The 19725-nt window shown below is 43.7% G+C and overlaps 1 long non-coding RNA gene across 1 annotated transcript; it reads left to right on the top strand.

Annotated features, from left to right (window-relative positions):
- The first annotated feature begins 917 nt into the window (after window positions 1–917).
- On the top strand, window positions 918–13502 carry LOC310795196. Its single transcript, XR_014553613.1, has 4 exons — window positions 918–1043; window positions 3775–3882; window positions 4144–4184; window positions 13440–13502. It is a non-coding gene; the product is annotated as an uncharacterized lncRNA (long non-coding RNA).
- Window positions 13503–19725: the final 6223 nt, after the last annotated feature.

The following is a 19725-nucleotide window of genomic DNA, read 5'->3' as shown; positions in this document are numbered from 1 at the left end:
AGAGGTATTTCAATCATGAGAGACTCGTAGGAAATTTTAACACGCTTTATTGAATCAAATAAACAGTTTAAGCGTGTCGTATGACTCCATGATATGATGCTCCTCTTGATATGAGAGAGGGGGGGTGGGGCGTCAGTGCTGTATGAGATAGATAATCCCCCCTATGGGGATTTGCTTTTACAGGAGCCATAACATTGGTGGTGATCTGGGGAGGGGGAGGGACTTTTGCTCCGGTGATGAAGAGTGGCTTGCTGGGATGTTGGCACAATGTGAGTGATGACTGCACAGGTGTGATTAAAGCTGTGGTGATGTGGGCTTTATATAATACCAGGAGATGGGCATTTATGATGTCATAAATGACGCCATTCAAGCAACTGACGTCATCTTGTAATGGTGATGTCATTTAGAGATGGTGACGTCATTAGTGATGGTGACGTAATTTAGTGACATGATTTGGGCAGGGAGTTTACAACCCTAAATGACGAGGGGCATGAACAGGATGGGGTGCTCTAAACTATGCTGTCGAGGTTTAGTCTTCCATGATTGAAATACAGTCGAAGACTACACTAGCGCGGCAGGGAGAATACAAATGTGCTTGGGCATGCCGCCGATTTGCATTGCATGCGGCATTAAACGAGCACAAAACAAGCGCAAATGCAAAATTACCACTTTTAACATTTAACAATTACTATTTATGTAATAATACTAATACTAATGTAATAATTAATACAAATTCGAAAATATTTCTTAAATATCCTCATAGCATTTATTTGTCTTTATTAAAATTGTATGTTACCACTGTTCATGTGAAAAGGAGCCTGCTATCTTTCTCATGATATCAGGATTGAGTTTGTTGTTCACAGCTCCAACCTCTTCAACACAAACCTCCACTGTCAGTCCTGATACTACAACAACACCACCACCACCACCACCACCACCACCACCACCAACAACAACAACAACAATAACAACAGACACAATAGGAAGGTCCACCCTCTCCTCACCTCTCAGTACAACCCAACAGTGTCAACAGCAGGCTGCAGGTACAGTATGGCCTTCTTGGTTTGTAAATGTTTTATTGCCAATATAATTTTTTTTATGATAATTAATGATTAAATAATAGATCTCTGTACATGTACATTCTTTCATACAGAATACATCATCATCAGTATATAAATGGGAGCTATGGCTCTGTCTGTCTGTCCCACTAATGACATCATCAGTGATGTCATAAATCCCAGTGATGATGTCATCAGTGATGTCATAAACCTGCCTTTACTGTACTAGACCTCCTTTACAAGCATCTTGAAGGGAGTAAGAATCACGCCAGATTGCTTTTTGTTGACTTCTCATCTACACTCAATACCATTCAGCCCCATGTTCTTTGGTCTGGATTCATGTCTTGTTGGCTGGATTTTAGATTTCCTTACTAACAGATCTCACCAAGTTAGGGTAAATGGGATTCGGTCTAGTTTATTATCATCCTCCACCGGCTCGCCTCAGGGTTGCGTTTTATCTGCTTGTTTGTACAAATGTTATTGTCGTAGCCGCTATGCTGACAGATTCATTATCAAGTATACTGACGATTCATTGTCAGCCTGTTCGACGATGATGAAGTTGGCCACGGCCAGGTAATTAACGACTTTGTATTCTGGTGTGAGGATGCCTTCTTACAGCTCAACGTTTCCAAAAAGAAAGAGATGTGTATTGATTTTAGATGTTCTCTCTGTTCCCCAGGGAAGTATTGTAGACGGTCAGACAGTTGACCTGGTCACTGACTTTAAATATCTGGGCACACTAATCGACGTTGAAATTTGATCTAAACTGATATGCTGTGCAAAAAAGGTCAACAGCACCTTTTCTGTCTCAGGAAGCTGTTCTATAGCACCTTTATTGAGTCTGTCATCTCCTTCTCTATTGTCTGTTGGTATGGTAACCTCTGCACCAAAGACAAGAACTCCCTTGGGAAGATAGTGAAGACGGCATCAAAAATAGCCGGGGTCCATTTTAGCAGCCTAGATCATATTTTTAACAAACAGGTGCAGAAAAAAGCTAGGGCCATCTGCTCAGACGATGTCCATCCGCTGAGCTCAGAGTATGAGCCACTCCCATCCGGCCTCCGGCTCCATGCTCCCCTAGCTAGGAAAAACAGGTACAAAAATTAATTTGTGCCCGTTTCCATGAAAGCCCTAAATGCTAGCGAGACTAGAAGGTAAGGCCTTTATGATGATGATGTTCAGTTTGGTTGAAGTAATCTTATACTGGCATATATGTAAGTACCAAACTGTGAACCTTCTTTGGTCTTCTGCGTTCTTTTATACAATATGTATTATTGTAGCATTTTTTTGTTGTTGTAATGAGTAGCGCTGAGTGTCAAAACGACCACTTTGGCCCTGCAAAGCTAAAAGGGACTCTTGTTGGCCCGTTGTGTGTCTGTGTGTTGGCGCCTCGGGGGTTATTGTCATATGAGCTGGCTCCTCGGGGGTTGATGTGGTATGAGCTGGCACATCTGGGGTTAATTTCATATGAGCGGCACCTCGGGGGATAATGCCGTATGAGCTGGCACCTCTGGGGTTAATTTTATATGAGCTGGTACCTCGGGGGTTAATGTCATATGAGCTGGTGCCTCGGGGGTGAATGTCATATGAGCTGGCACCTCTGGGGTTAATGTCATATGAGCTGGTGCCTCGGGGGTGAATGTCATATGAGCTGGCACATCTGGGGTTAATTTCATATGCGCGGCGCCTCAGGGGTTAATGTTGTATGAGCTGGTACCTCGGGGGTTAATGTTGTATGAGCTGGTACCTCGGGGGTTAATGTTGTATGAGCTGGTACCTCGGGGGTTAATGTTGTATGAGCTGGTACCTCGGGGGTTAATGTGGTATGAGCTGGCACCTCAGGAGTTAATGTTGTATGAGCTGGTACCTCAGGAGTTAATGTTGTATGAGCTGGTACCTCGGGGGTTAATGTGGTATGAGCTGGCACCTCAGGAGTTAATGTTGTATGAGCTGGTACCTCAGGAGTTAATGTTGTATGAGCTGGCGCCTCAGGAGTTAATGTTGTATGAGCTGGAGCCTCGGGGGTTAATGTCATATGAGGTGCCTCGCGGGTTAATGTATAAGGGTTAGGGGGTTAATGTCGTATGAGCTGGCAACCTTGGGAGTTAATGTGGGTGGTGTGGGTGTTTGTGTGGGTGGGGGTGGTATTGGTCCGATGTCACAATCATGACATTAGGCCTGCCCAGTAATGTAACTCATCAACTCAACCTGTGCATTCTGGTGAGTTACCCCCTTTTTGCGTTGCAGGGCAGAGCATTCAGAGTGCAGTCAAACCAAACAACCGTAACTGATGTTACCTCAGTCTGGCTTGGCTTCTCTAGGGCTTTTGGAAGTTACTGTAAATATGACCCCCTATTTTCTCCCAAAAAAACAACACAATTGACTCAAGATATTTTTCCACATGATAAAGCAGATCTTCAATGTTACAAAAATGACAAAAACTCATTTTTGACAAAAAAAAAACATTGAGTTACCCCCTTTTAACTTTGCAGGGCAGAATACAGTAGCTGTGATTCCAATCGCAGCCATAGCTGTGATAGATAGCTGTTATTGCAATAGATGTGATGATTTATAATTTAGTTACATTTTTTACAACAATACTTTATTATACTGCTCAACAAAGACCATAGCTGACATGTGTAGATGTTTTGACCTCTCTGTAGAGGAGTGAAGTGTGTCAGTCTAACACCACCTTGTCCCGCTGAACCTGCTGCAGGTGTGATGCTGTATGTGGGCGTGGGCATGGCCTTGGTTGTCATGGTTACCATAATAGGACTGGTCATCTTTTTCATATGCAGGCGGAGGACTACAAGACCTCCTCCTGGTAAGACACACAGTCAGACACACACACACAGTCACGCACGCACACACACACACACACACACAGACACACACACAGTCACGCACGCACGCACACACACACAAACACACACACACACACACACAGTCACGCACGCACACAAAACACACAGTGACGCACGCACACACAAACAAACAAACAAACAAACACACACACACACACACACACACACACACACAGTCACGCACGCACACACACACAAATTGTTGTACTGTCTGTCCACAGGTTCGAACACCAGGGGAATCTCAAGTACCAGGAACCTGGAGGTGACTTTTCCCCCTTTGTATCTATTATTTTTTACTGTCATTGCTACTCTGTGAATTCCTAATTCATAGTAATAATAACTGTAATTGCATCATTTTGGAAAATGTGAAATCCTTTAAAATTGATCAACTGTTTAGACAGGGGTGTCAAACTCAATTTAATTCTGGGCCAGATCAGCGATACTGTTGCCCTTAAAGGGCCGGTTGTAAATCTAACACCATGTAATATTTATAAACATTAACATTAACTTTATCTTTAACAGTTATGTATGCACATGAGATGCTCTGATCCACCATTGGTTGTATTAAGTACTGCAGTGGAACCAGCAAGATCCTATCCAAAGGCTAAGCTATCGAGGTTCACTCCATCGGTTGCTTAATCACGCTAAAGATCAGGGTTGGGCAAGCATCCAATCCTTTATGTTGCGATGTGGATAATCTGGCAGTCTTTCTCTGCTGCTATGCCCGATGGCATGTCACCTGTTCCATGTGTTACGCTCCAAGTCTAGCGTTAGGACCGCAACATGAACTGCACAGAAACAGTATTAAATTTGCAACAAAAAATGTTTATTGCTCAAAAAATGAAGAAGGAACCAGGAAGCTCTAATGACAAGGAAATCTGGTCCAGCAGGCCGCCGCCTTCACCGATACCTGATGTTAACCCCGGCCGGCACTGCTGTTTCTTACCACAATAGGTAGCGCCTCACTCCTGCTACACACAAAGAAACGAACATGATTTATAAAACAAGACCAAAATGCACAAAGGAAACAAATTGAATGAAACAAGGTGTAAATGCGTGGATGAGAGGGTACTGGTCTCACACTCCAGTACAACTCTGTTGTCATGTTGGAATGAGTCCTCTATGTAGGCAGACAGACAGGGCTGCTATCCAATCAGCAACTGGTGTATGTAATCAGTCCACTCAAATCTCCAACCAGCTGCACCTGGGAAAGACTGAGCCAAAGACACTGTCGACAACAAGATAAACACGCGCAACCAGGAAGTATGTCACGGAAATAGCTAATGTGCCCGTCCGACGAGGAAAATGGACCGGACTCTCAGTCCATTGACGAGTCTACATATAAACTATATAATTCACAAAGAAAAGAAGAAAAACAAACGACACAGTCGTAACACATGTGTTAGAGGTCTTCACGGGTCTACTCGGATCCGAGGACAGAGGACGCGATCCGAGACCCGTACGGGGCCGGATCCACATTTTATGATGGTCAATTGTGTCCGGGTCGGGTCCTATTCTATCACCACGGGTCCCGGGTCTGTTTATCCTTATGTGTAACACCCGAGTGGATCCGAGAAGACCCGTGATCAGCGCTGATCACGAGAGAAACACATGAAAACACAGCGCGCACCGCACGTGAGGCTTGTTGTCACAAACAGCAAGTAAATCCATAGTGGGAACTAGCAACCAGTTACTTCCTCATTTGCCTGAGGCACACAGGTGCTTTTTCAATTCTCAGTTTGTTTTATTTAACGTCACAGCAGGCTCAGTCACAATAAAATATGCTCTGACATTTCTCTAGAGATATAACAACAAGGCAGGCCAACGCTTTTTTTTTTAAACAAAGTGCAAAACCTAGTCACAGTCACACTCACAACCACTTTAACCTGCGCGGTCATGACAGACCCGGCCAGGACTCAGAGTAAGTTGTGAGCACAGAAAAATAGTTTATTTTTAAACAAACAATAAAAGTGCTGTGCATTTAGTGCATAAAAGGAAAATTAAAATAACCTGGTCTAAGTTAAACAACATAGCCTACTGTTACTGTACTGTATATAACAGACTGACTGCCCAAACATCTTTTAAAATAAATAATATAAAGTGCTGTTCTGCTGTATACAATTAAATAATAAATGTGCAGAGTCCAGACCTCTCTTCATTAAACGTAACGTTACATCCACTAACACAGCCTAACCAACTGCGCAGTCAAGAGTGGCTTGTTGTGTGAGAGCAGTGTAAGACTTACTGGTTTTTATTCATGAAAATGAGCATATCTACGTGCTCAGGGGTGAGTCGTGTGCGTAGCCTGTTCACTGTAAGTCCAGTCTCTGATGGGACTGATGTCGCTGGGATGCACAAATATTGCCTGGCTAACTTGGCCAGCCTCGGGAATCGTGCTGTGCTCGCCTTCCACCAGTCAATGGGGTTTACTTCCAGAGGAGCAGGGTTGTCCCTAAGGAAGTTTTTGATCTCTGCCTCAGCGGTGTTGGATACACCCGACATGTACTCCTCTCCAAGCAGTAGTGCCATGGCTGAGTTTGCCGTGCGCCTCGCCCGGGGCAGGGGGGCTGCGGGCGGCGGCGCCTCAGAATCAGAGATCTCTATCCCTCCTTGGTCTTCATCTCGGCTGGCACTGGCAGCACTGTCAGGTGGCAGTGGCACTGCTGCTGATAGTTCTTCCAGCTTGCTATTCGCAAGCAGTCTATTTTCTGGACTAAGAAATCCAAGGTGTTTATGGCGAGGGTCTAGCATGGTCGCAATCAGTGCTGGTGATGACATCAAGCTGGGGGACTGAACCTGTGTGCACACAAACAATAATAACAATTATTGAAATTACAAAATGCTAATCCAGGATAACTACGGTAAAATAAGCAAAAGCAACGCAATTAGTGCAGGAGAGGTAATTACCAGCATTCGTTCAGACAGCGAGGCCCGCACTTTGTTCTTGAACTCCACGATCCGGGGGCTGTCATCCTCGTTTCTCATGAGGTGGGAGTTGATCAGACCGAAGGTGAATGGGTACGTGTTTGAGATCGAGGCCTGTTTTTTCAGAAGACATAGCCGTAGTGGTACAAGCGAGGGCATCCAACACAGGTGCTGCATCCTCCATAAGCTGCCAGTGTTCATCTTTGAGCTCCAACACTCTTGGAGTTTGGTCAGTGAGCGATCAGACAACACAGCGGTTACGGCCCAGCGCTGCTCTGTCAGCCTTTCAAACATGTCACAGATACTGTTCCATGTCGTCTGGCAGGATTGTATCAGGCTGTGACGGGGTAGTCTCATCTGTGTTTGCTTGGCCTGCAGTGCTTTCGATGCCACCGTGCTGTGATTAAAAAGGCTGACCAGCTTCCCAGCTGCAGAGATGACACGTTGGAGATGACATGCAAAGCCATCATTAATGGCCAGCTGTAACGTGTGCGCAAAGCATGCGACGGACAGCCATGTGGTACGAGTGGATATTACTGGCGTTGTCGTGGACGCAGGCTATGACTCGACCAGGGAGCCCCCACGCCTCTACAGACTCATTCAACTTCAGAGCTAGGTTGTCGGCTGTGTGTCGCACCGGCAGGGCGTCTGTTAGCAGAACCGCTGACTTCAACTCCCAATCTTCGTTGATGTGGTGGCTAGGGGTGGGACAAAATATCGATACTCACGGTATCGCGATATTTCCACTTGCGATACGTTATCGATACACTGGCACCAAGTATCGATATGTTTATTTAATTTTTTTTTTTTTTTTTTTTAATAAACAGGCTAAAATATTATGCTGTGTGTGGTAGTTGAAACATAGTTTCAAGTTGACGTTTATTTATGTTTGTAGTTGAAACAAAAACATAAATACTGTAGGCTACATGAATGGAAATGTTTGATCATTAATATCTACTTTTAGAAATTATATAGGTAGGTACCGTAAATTCCGGACTATAAGCCGCACCGGTGTATAAGCCGCACCTGCAAAGTTGACTGTTTTTTACATATATAAGCCGCACCGGACTATAAGCCGCGGGTGTTTTAATGTTTTTTTTTTGTTTTTTTTTTATTGTGTTTTAATGTTTAATTACCATATGTAAGGGTTCATGCACAGAGGGGATTGTCGGGAAAGAGATGGCTGTTTGAGGAAGCTCCCATTTATTAACATTTCAACAAAACAACATAACACAACACCACCTGTGTTTCTTTTTTACAGTGCACACAGTGTCATACAGTGTGGTGAAAAGAGGGCAAGAGAGGAAATTAAAACAGAAGTGGATTTATAGTTAGAAAGAGTGCTAAAGAAGAGAGAATTCCGTTTTTTTTTTTCTGAAAAAATCCATAGATAAGCCGCACCGTTATATAAGCCGCAGGGGCCAAAAAAGCCCAAAAAACGGGAAAAAAGCCGTGGCTTATAGTCCGGAATTTACGGTACTGTAGGTTATATAGGTTTTCTTGTTTTAATAATAATAATAAAAAGACTTAATGTGTCACTTTTCCTCCGTGGTATCGAAAATGGTATGAGTGAGTGAACTCTGAGAGAGTTCATGTCAATTCTGCTAATAAATACATAATACCTGCTTCTTGCCTTTTAGGGGTATTTTTTTCTCTTCAGTTACACAGATATCGTGATGTATCGTAGGTTAAATTTCTTCCAATATATCGATTATCGCAGAATCGCTGTATCGTGATAATATCGTTATCGAGGGCCAAGTATCGTGACCATATCGTATCGTGAGTTACTCCACGATTCCCACCCCTAGTGGTGGCATGTTACAGTGATGTAACTCTCGGTGGTTAAAGCCGTCCAACAATCAGTTGTTATAGCCACCTTGTCAGCTGAACGGTTACACCCTGCCTTTTCTAAACCCCCCCACTCCGAAGATCGACCTCCATTCTTCGTAATGGAGGGGTTTTCCCATTTTTTTTAAAGGCACCGCTATTCCGAATGGGGACATCCCCTCCATTTCGAAACCCCCCCACTCCGAAATTGATTTTCAAGTCCATATTTCTCCGAGTTTCCTGCATCAAACACTGCAACTCATTGTTTTTTTTTGAAAATATGCATAGGCGGTGCTAGACCATCGGGAATGGGGAAGCTAAATTTCATCAGATTTTCATAAAACAAAATCAGTTCAACCCGACTGGCATTCACAAATAAGAACGTCCTCATCTTGCTAATATGACTCAATGAACCTTATTCAACTGTGAGCATTTGACTCAAAGTTACAATACATTTTTTTCAAACACTTTTCACGGTATGAATGTGGGCGTGTGTAACAGCTCACCTTTAGATGTGTAGAAAACATCATTTATGATTAGATCCTGTCAGCGTGTCAGGAGATATAAGTAATCAGTTGAATATGCTGCTGTGGAACAGATCCTTGTGCTCTCGGATTACGCATTTGACAAACTTAACAAACTGTATGGCAAGACAACATAAATGAACAATGTTTAGTGATTGTAGAGATATCTCTGTGCACCTGCAGAAAACTGCAAGCCAGGAATGCGCAAGACCACACCTGGTATTTAGACCAGCAGAGTGGAAAGTCTGTGTGCCAAAAAATAAAAATAAAAACACTGCTCCGGGCCCGATACGCGCTTAACTAGAGTGTGCCTTGTCAAGGTGTAGCCTATTTCTTTGCGGAGTGGGGGAGAAAGCAAGCGGGTCAGCTGTGCCCAGTCCCTGAGCAGCGGCTCGCGCCATTCTGAACAACACAGAGTGCAAACATGTCTGTGATCCACAGCTGATTTTAGGATTTATCCAACGTTCACATTCCTGTATCTATCTGAATGCAGCAGGCTCGTGTTTACTGCTATAGCGAAATATGAAGACAGTGACATATAATAAAAAAAACAATGAGTTGAAACGTTTATTTCAAGCTGCAGGAATGCAGGAAGCTCGGAGAAATATGGACTTGAAAATCAATTTCGGAGTGGGGGGGTTTTAAATCAATTTCAATTTCGGAGTGGGGGGGTTTTGGAGTGGGGGGTTAAATCAATTTCAATTTTGGAATGGGGGGGTTACTGAGTGGGGGGGTGTCGGAACGGTGGTGTTTCGGAATGGAAGGCGGTCTCCCAGCTGAACGTAGCTGCTCCTTAAGCCCGTCTTTATGTTTTGTGTACCGCTTCTCAATATGGGTAGTTATTGTGCCTCTCGACGGGACGCTATAGCCTGGTTCAATCAAGCCAAGTAGCTCGCAAAATCCCTTTCCCTCGACCACGCTTAATGGCATGTCCTTTTCCACCATAAAGCAAATCCTCTGTTATTTTCTCACTACAGCTTCTCTTGGCTATTAGAGATACGATAGTTTGCTGGGAGGACGATGTTCCATCTTCGCCTGCCACTGCAATCGTCGGGTGCTGAGTTTTAACGTGGTATATCATTGACGACGTACTAGAGTGGTTCTTGAGAACGGCGTCACAATATTTACACTTGGCATTTTCGCCAACATTAGTGTGAAATGCTCCCACACTGCACTGCGTTTTGCTCTTTTGTTGCTGCTAACACTAGAAGGCGCGCTCATCTTGCTATTGTTATCTGGTCTCTCCTTCTCTCAGTCTGTTTGTTTCCTGAATCTCTCCAGTCCACCGATCATGTGACTACTTCTTCACGTGACCGCTCGTTCTATTGTTTACGTGAGGTATGCCCTCTGCTGGACTGGTGGAATAACACAGTGTAAGCTCTGGACATTGAGACGATACATACAACCATGGATCTACCTATTATACAACGGTCAAAACAGTTAATTAATTTTAATCGGTTACATTCTTAACGGCAGTTAACCGACTATCGGTTAATCATTAACACCCCTAGTTATTATTTCATCATGTCGTGGTGAGTACACAGGTCACAACATGTACATGTAAGCGTTTCTGGAGCTGTTGGAATGTGTGTTTTGGGTGACTGAGCGGCGGTGCCATAGACTGCCTTTGTAGTGCTATCTAAACTCACGTTCTGATGCACGCACAGTGAAGTGAAGATGTTGGCGTGTCCCTTTAACGTTAGCCATGGTTTTCAATCAGCAAGAAGAATAACAGAAAACATGGATTTATTTTTATTACAAACTTTCTTGGCAAGGGTCATTGAATGGATTATGCATTACGTCACGGTCAGGCACTGTCTGCAGTGTCTGGCAGGAGCAACCAGGGGAGAATGCTATAACGTTAGGTAAGAAAGATGCACAACGTTTTATTTATACAAATTGTAATGGCAATTAGCAAGCAACTTTGACATCGGCACTGCTAGTGTCTGCCTCGGTATTTCTCGGTTCTGTACGGGTCCCGTATGCTCGGTTCTATACGGTTCTGTCTCAGCTTATTAATAATAGATGGGTCCAATCCGGGTCCGGAAACAAATTTCCCGGGTCCATTAGGGTCCGGGTCCGTCATTCTGGATCTGTGAAGACCACTGCCGTGTGTTAGCCATCTGCTAGCAGCATCTCTCTTACTCCAATTCTTGTCTCGTTGTGTGTTACCGGGTCGGCATTCACAGGTGCTCTAAATAATCAATCAGACAGCGCTGTGCATACGTCACAAGGGATGACATCACGCAACATACTGATAGACTGATAAGCAGTCTTTGTGCCCTATCTTTGTACAGGCGATATCCCCTATTAGCGCTTGCACACCTGTTTGCGCGTGCCTTAATGCAGGCAACATAACGGTCCGCCTTGCGCATTTGTCCAGGTGGTATGCCGAGTTTTGCACCCACGCCCAGCAGCAACAAAAAAAAAGCATCCCCACCTCACGGGAGCACAATTGTAATGATTTATACAAAAACATATCTGTTTAAAAATTATATAATTTTTTGGGTAGACATGACCTCCCTATTTTTAAGTTAAAACAGCTCCAAAATCTCATGAGGATGCCATACTCGCGGGGAGCATAATTTATCACAACAACGGTCACAAGCGCAGATTAGAAGCGTTGCGGTGTTAACCACCAGAATTATTCACAGGTGTGACCTGGCAATGCCTGGGTGTTACATCAATCAGATTCCCGTCTCGCAGTCCATGTAATGTAATGTCCATGCTGTACTTCTCCCCATGCGTAATTTGGAAGTGTAGGCCTATTGACTGTATATATTATCCCTATCTCATAACGACACCATCACATCATATACCTGTTAAAAACATCTGAGTTTTGATGCAATTCGGGTTATTTTGTTGACTGGGGTGGGACAATAAAAACGTGTTTGCAGCGGGTAAACGGCGGAGACAAAAGAAAAGATTGGTGAATTTACAGTGGACTCAATTCAAACTCGACTCGTGCCAAGGCTTGTGCCAGATCGGCTGTGATGCCTCCGGGTTATAGCAGGTGAAGGTGAATAGCCTATTGCAAGTAGGCTACAATGTACAAGTTTCCTCAATTCATTTACCATAACCCCTCCTTGCAATGTGATAAAAGTTTCTCAGTGAATTATAGTTGATTGCCTGACAGAATAATCTGCTGGTTACCCAATTTTAGCAGCAGAATTTGATGTCCTCGCGTGAAACGTCCATGCGCAATGACGTTTCTGCGCTGCGCACCGCGGAGATTATGGTACACGATCAAGTGCAGCCAGTGTTTTTGTGCCTAAAGCTGCGTTCACACCGACCTATTAAAGTTTTTCGCTGGCGTCGAGTTTACATACAAAGTCAATGCAAACGAGCGATTGAGCGTATATTCGCCCGGGAGAAAAATCGCTGGGTGTCCGAGCGGCAGAGACAGAGCGACAGGGAGAAAATACGCTTGTGATGAAATATCCCAACTCGAGCGAAAATACGCTGGCATCAGTCGCTCGCTGTTCAACGCTGATTGGCTGCCGTGTGAGAGTGAGTCAAGGATCACACTGGCTTGGAACAAACCGCTGGTTTATTGTGTGGCAACAAACCGCATTGACAAGTGATTAACAGGCTGACAGCTGACATGAAGTGAAGTCTGTACTACCGGTATGGAGCTCGCATTAGGAGCACGCTGATAGGCTTAGCTTGTAAACAACGACGGGGGCTCGTAGTGGACAAACAGCATGACATTGCGTAATGTTATATCCCCCACATGTCCGTCAATTCGTGTGCCTGTTGATGAGCGATTTAATCACAGCGACAGAGCGATTCCAAAGGGTTGAATCAAGCGACAGAGCGAACAATAAATATCTCGGTGTGAACACAGCTTTAGAGGTGGTTTTCAAAGCTCTTAGGGCAAAGTAATTGCGCGCTGCTGACGATAGAATAATGCCATCTATCCCCACACTAAATTACCGCTTTTGGGAAGATAGAGCCCTTTATCTCTTAGGCGGCATCAATAGAATCATTTGGAATACGGAATATGCAGTCCTTATCAGACACCGTCTTAATAGAGCATAAACTGCACCAATCTTATCATGAACCAATGCCCCATAAAGAATAAAAACTAAAGAAGTAGGGAATATGATGAATGAAAAGGCACAGCTATAACAAAATATGGGATACATGTAAGATGGAGGACTCTTTCCATGGCGACCACTGTATTCCACCTGTGCTGTCATGTCTTGTCACCTTGCTGAACTTAATGTTATTTGTTGCAGATTCCCATCTATGCAAACTCTGCTGCAGCCTCCAGATCTGATCCAGACTCCACCTACCTGAGCCTCCATCCAGCCACCATGGATCAGAACCAAACTTACTCTACTCTGCAGCCAGACTCCACCTACCTGAGCCTCCATCCAGCCACCATGGATCAGAACCAAACATACTCTACTCTGCAGCCAGACTCCACCTACCTGGGTCTCCATCCAGCCACCATGGATCAGAACCAAACATACTCTACTCTGCAGTAGTGAACCGTGACTCTTAAACCATGGCCCTAGCTCTTACCCACCACACCCCACAAAACCAACAACATTGCATGTAAGCCTATAAGGTTACATCATGACAAGTTACAGTAACATGTAAGCTAAGCCTATAATGTTCCATCATGACACAGTCATGGTAACATGTAAGACAAGCCTATAAGGTTACGTCATGACAAGTTACAGTAACATGTAAGCCAAGCCTATAAGGTTACATCAGGGATGGGCAACTTTGATGATAGAGAGGGCCACACACAAAAAACATTTCTACCAGAGGGCCAGATTGTGACCATGCACTTCCACCAGTAGCCTTCTGTAACACCATCACTCCCAATTAATGCTACTAATTTTGATGAAAAGGACAAAATATATACTGGTAATTATTGTGCTTGATGAAAGCAAGGCACAATCTTTTAACTCCTATTTTTCGATCTGCCAAATTTTTAGGACGTAATAACTCGCACAGTTTTCACACCACATAGACATGCCAGAACTCAAAACGTGCGGCTCATTGAGGAAAGAGTTGCTATGACATTTCTAAGGGTTTGGTCAAGCAGTTTGGGCGCTATTCGCGATTAAGTGCAAGTTTTTTTCTTATTGACTTGAATGGGGTTTCGATAAATCTGGCAAAAGCTTGCATTAAATTAGCTGTATCTCAGAAACCATATGGCCTCGAGCGACCAACCCTTGTAGGGAGGTTCCCAGAGAGGCCTTTTACTATCCAAGAAAGGAGTACACCAATTGAACTGATTGTGGCGCTATAACAGCCCTCTTTACATTTTGGTCCATAACTTTTGAACCGTAACGTTGACAATTAAACATCTTTTTTCCCTGGATTCCTTGGGTCGTTCCGCATGTACTCATATAGGCCACGCCCATTTTCGTCTGACTAGATTTCCCGCCATTTTGAATTTTGTCCAAAACAGTTTTTTTGCGATTCCTCCTTGAAATGTTGTCAAATCTTCACCAAACCAAATCATCAAGTGGGGACTGTCCTGCACAACACTGATTTCGCGGTTTCCGAAAAGACTGCACCGTTGCGATATAATCCACTTCCAAACTTCAGGTTTAGGCACCTTATAACACGTTCACTGCCAATGACGTATTAATCCGTCAAAAAAAATCCAACGGTTGACTGCCAATGACGTATTAATACGTCAAAAAAAAAAAAAAATTTTTTGACCGTGGGATGTACATCTAACCCTTTTACATCTCTTATATAAATATTGGAGCCACCGAACATGTACAACCCATTCCACTGACCCACTAAGTGGCGACAGTGCTCTCCCAGACTAGAGGAAGGCAAGCAAAAAGCAGTGTGAGGAAGCCATTCTCATGAAAATGGATTGGCGAAAACGCTTTCGTTTTCGCGCTGATTGCTGGCGGTGCGGGATTGCAAATTTGCATAATAGATTACGGGTGGAACACACTTTGAAACACGCAGCATAAATAAGACCAGAATCGCAAAAGCTTCATCAAAGCTCTCAACCGAAACCACAAGAAACGAGCGAGCCCATCCAGACTTGCACAGCGGCCGCCAGCAGACAGGCAGCAGCAGCAGAAGCAGTGAGCCTGGTGACGCGAGGTTACAGCAGCAACAGAAACGAGCTTGTGACACGCCCGCTGCAGCCAAGAAGAACACACACGGAGGGAGGAGTTTGAAGGAGAGGGGTGTTTCCTGCTGTTATGGAGGAAATTACTGTTCAAAACTATTGTTTAGATGTCTGACGTCTTACTGATGCCAAAAATGAATGGTTAAAGTGACTGTTCTATCGAATTTCACAAAAAGCCGTTTATCTCAGAATAATTTTTCAGACGCTGAAACCATGCTGTATTCAACTGCTAATGCTTACATAACTACTAACTCTACAAACTAACTCTTTTAGACAGAGAAAGCACACATTCTATTAGTTCTTTTGAGATATTGTGTGTTCACAAAATCTTAGCAGAAAAGAATCCTCGGGTCTTGAAAGATGAGCCAGAATCCTCAAAAAAACCCTCTGGCAGAACCTACCTACAGTAAAAAAAAAACGGCTGGCAGTGAATGTGTTAAGATAGTTTACTCACATTTTTAAATCGTTTATGCACTTATTATTGCACGAGTTTTAAAAAGTTTGAGTAAACTCCGTTGATGCTGAGACCACGCCAAGCACATCACACACCAAAACAAAAGAAAAAAAATGACACATGGCACTGACCAGGAGCTCCGCAAACCGTAGCCTACTACTTGTGGTGCACTCCGCGGGAAAGGTACACGGCCCCGGTCACGTTGGTGCCTTTCTCGAGCTGCGCTCGCCTGCCCAGACAGCGCTCCCCTCAAACAACTTGACGGTGCCATTGTGCCAGCGATGCGCAATGCACATTTGGAGACCAGCTCATGGTGAGCTGAACGTAGGTTGGTTAAAAATGTGTGTCAGGAGGAGTGGAGAAAATCATATAGGCCTACCGTTTTACAACTGAAGAGTGAATCACTGGTGTAAGAGACATGATTGATTTCCCTCTGATCAAGTAACAGTTTGTAACATTAGGTGCAACTTGAATAGTCCAGGTGCTACTGTATAAATCCAATACGACCATGTTGAAAACTATCTAGGAACATACTGGTGTTTGTTATGCCGAGATCTGTAGGCTACCCCTGGCCTGGCTGCCGGCAAATTCACAAAATGTTTTATTATTCGCGAAACGCCGAGGGCGAACTACGGCATGCAGGTGATTTTCTTCTTCACGCAATTAAGACAACGTGACAATTTCTGACGCAGAAGAAGCAGAATGGACATTCATCCGTTTTTCACACATAACCCGAAAAAACGAAGAATAGAGGTTGCAAATGGTAAATTGCTTGTTAAATCAGTTAGTCAGATTATGCCTGACATTATTGTTGTCAAGTAGCAATGATTGAAGCTTGATGTCCTGAGCTCAATCAAGCTAATGTTATTCATTTGCACTGCTCTGGCTAATGTCATTACGCCTTGATTAACTGAATGCTATTGCTAACTGTTACTTTGAACATCCATTTGCAATGATTCTGGCTGGATATTAACTCATTCACTGCCAATATCTGACTGGCATTTTTGGCACAGGCCAAGTATTTCCATAATGTTTGGTCATCTTTCAAGACCCACAGTAAATTCTGTACTAGGACTACAGTGATGTCCAATACCTCGAAATGAAGATCTAAGTCTCTACTTTCACCCCCAAAAAGAAAGTTAGCTTTTAGCATGTTCTGTACTCTACTTATAACCCTTTTTATACACCCCATGTTCACCAAAAAAGCCTGTCTGGGAAGAGAAAAGGGAGAAAAAAGCATTTTTGTAAAAGGGCACAATCTCAGGCATAACTCACTCTCAATTCTTTTATTTTGAACTGTATTGACATCAGACATGTAAATATTATTCGTTAGGACACAAATGACAAAAAAAAAAAATATATATATATATATATATATATATATACACACATGAAGTGCTTTTTTTTTACATTCAACAATACAGTTTACTCGGTGTGAGTGTGCAGAGAGACAGACAGACAGACACACCGACAGACACACCGACAGACAGACAGACAGACACACACACACACACACACACACACACACACACACACACACACACGATCCCCCTTTTAGATTTCTAACCCAACATAGGATAAGCAATAACCACGCCCTGTGGCGCTGGGATTGGCCAGGAGCAACACTGGAGGGCGAGCAGCCCAGCGATTTCATGAACCAACTCAAGAGCTCTTGAGAAGGACAGCGGGCTGCTGTGAGTGCCTTCTGCCCGCTGCTGCCTAGCTGTTCCTGTGTTTATTTTGATTTGTTCTGGTACACCGTCCTCGTCCATGTCTCCCTGTCATATCTATGATCGTTCCCGTTTTCCCCTCGGCTATTCAACACGTCCTCACCGCCCTCGCAAACTGATCGATCATTTCCTCATTCCTCCGATGATCAAACACATCTCTTGATTACTTTCTCCCGTTTTCTCCTGGCTGGCACAGAGGAAGGCGACTCCAGCTCGGCGTTTCAATTGCGTTTCTCCTGTCTGCACAAGGAAGCGTTACCCGTTCTCTGCTTTCCCTCTGCTCAATTTCAAAACAACAGCTGCGGTATGTGTTTGATCGCGTGCTGTCGGCTACCCTTTGAAGGCAGGGACCTGTGTCTGTGTGACAGGCTGGGCAAGTGTTTGCTGCAGGCGCTGCACCAATAAAAACAAAAACACGTCAAACACGTCCTTGGCGGGGAAGGCCATTGCTGATAACACGTCAAAGACGTCATTGGCGGTGAATGAGTTAATTGTAAATTTGTCACAATGAATGCACTTTGTGTACAATGTGTAAATACATTTTATATTGATTGTTTAGGCCTAATTATTTGTAAAGTCACAACACATTAGAGATGTGTGTAATTCTTCATAGATTTAGCCTCTTCATTTTGCTCTCAAATGCACCAGGTTGACGAATTTTACTTTAAAATGTAAAAAAAAGTTATTCCGGGGGAGAATCCCCCCGGACCCCCCTTGGTCCAAGGCCCATCCCATAGCCAGCTACTTTTCCTATCTGGCTGGTTACTCAGAAATGTGGGGCACCCCCTGATATACTTTATAGGGCTATATGATTCAGATTAAGTTGTTCTACTCTCATATTTTGTCTTGTATATCGGTCACGGAAGCTTATAGTTTATCCGCTGTTATAATACTGCCGGTGCCGTGAGAAAGCTGCCTCAAAAGTATAGTTTACCCAGTTTTTTTTTACCACTACAGCACTGTGTGGACGGATGTACTCTGAGCCAATAGGAAAAATATTTTGTCATTTCACCTATAGGGGGCGCTGTAGCAACATCAAGTAGCCTACCTGTAGCTCACAAGCCATTAGAGCGACTATTCCCAAATTGGGGCTATATGTTCATAGCGTACTCGTCTACTCTGGCCTAAAATAAATCACACCGATTGACCAGACGGTGGCGCTATAACAACCGTATTTACGTTTTGGTCCATAACTTTGGAACCGTAGCTTCTCCAATCAAAATGATCTTTTCATAGGTTTCCTTGGCTTGCCCCACGTTTACTCATTGCTCTGATCTAAAAACAATACTCCTATTGACCTGATGGTGGTGCTATAACAGCCCACTTTATGTTTTGGTCCATAACATTTGAACTGTAGCGTCTACAATCAAAATTATTTTGTCCCTGGATTCCTTGGCTCCTCCCGCTTCTCCTCACATAGGTCCGCCCATAACTACTTAGTCCTCCTAGCTCCATGGGCAGGGACCTTGCAAGGTAGGCGGTGCATGGCGAGGACAGCAAGCACAATTACAAATGTAGATATTCTAGTTAAAGTTTATTATACCAACATTTATATTTTTCATATTCAAATGCATTTTGTAATGCTTCCATTCATTTAATGAACTTAATGTATTCCATTACATTTTTCAAATAAGCATATAGCTCAATTTTCTGTAAAGGGGAGACTTGTGAGTATGGTGGGTACCCATATAATTAATTCTAATTATATATAGATATCTTGAGGTGAGAGGTCAAGGGACCCCTTTGGAAATGGCCATGCCAGATTTTCCCTTGCCAAAATGTTGCCTCCGCTACAGCAATTTGATGGGGTACATCACCCAAATATGTCATATTAATCACATTAGTAATGTTGCATGTGCAATGTGCATACTGGATATAGTTTGTAATAGTGTTAGCTCAAATGCTAACGTTAAACATGTGGATGGACAATGCTAACACCATTGGCATCACCATCCCAGAACCAATGTTCTGAGATGTACAGTAAAATAAAAACACAGATTTAACCTGGATAGTTAGTGGAATATTGAAGCTTCGCCCAAAAATGTCTGCCTTGCCTTGGGTTACATCATTACACAGTCACAGTAACATGTAAGCTAAGCCTATAAGGTTACATCATGACACAGCCACAGTAACAAGTAAGCCAAGCCCAGGTTCCATCATGCCACAGCCACAGTACATGGAAGTCAAGCTTACAAGGTTAGATCATGACACAGCCACAGTAACAT

The sequence above is a fragment of the Poromitra crassiceps genome, assembly GCF_964638095.1.
Source record: "Poromitra crassiceps genome assembly, chromosome: 20".
Lineage (NCBI taxonomy): Eukaryota > Metazoa > Chordata > Actinopteri > Beryciformes > Melamphaidae > Poromitra > Poromitra crassiceps.
The sequence above is the reverse complement of the archived record's forward strand: the minus strand, read 5'-3'. Positions and strand labels throughout refer to the sequence as shown.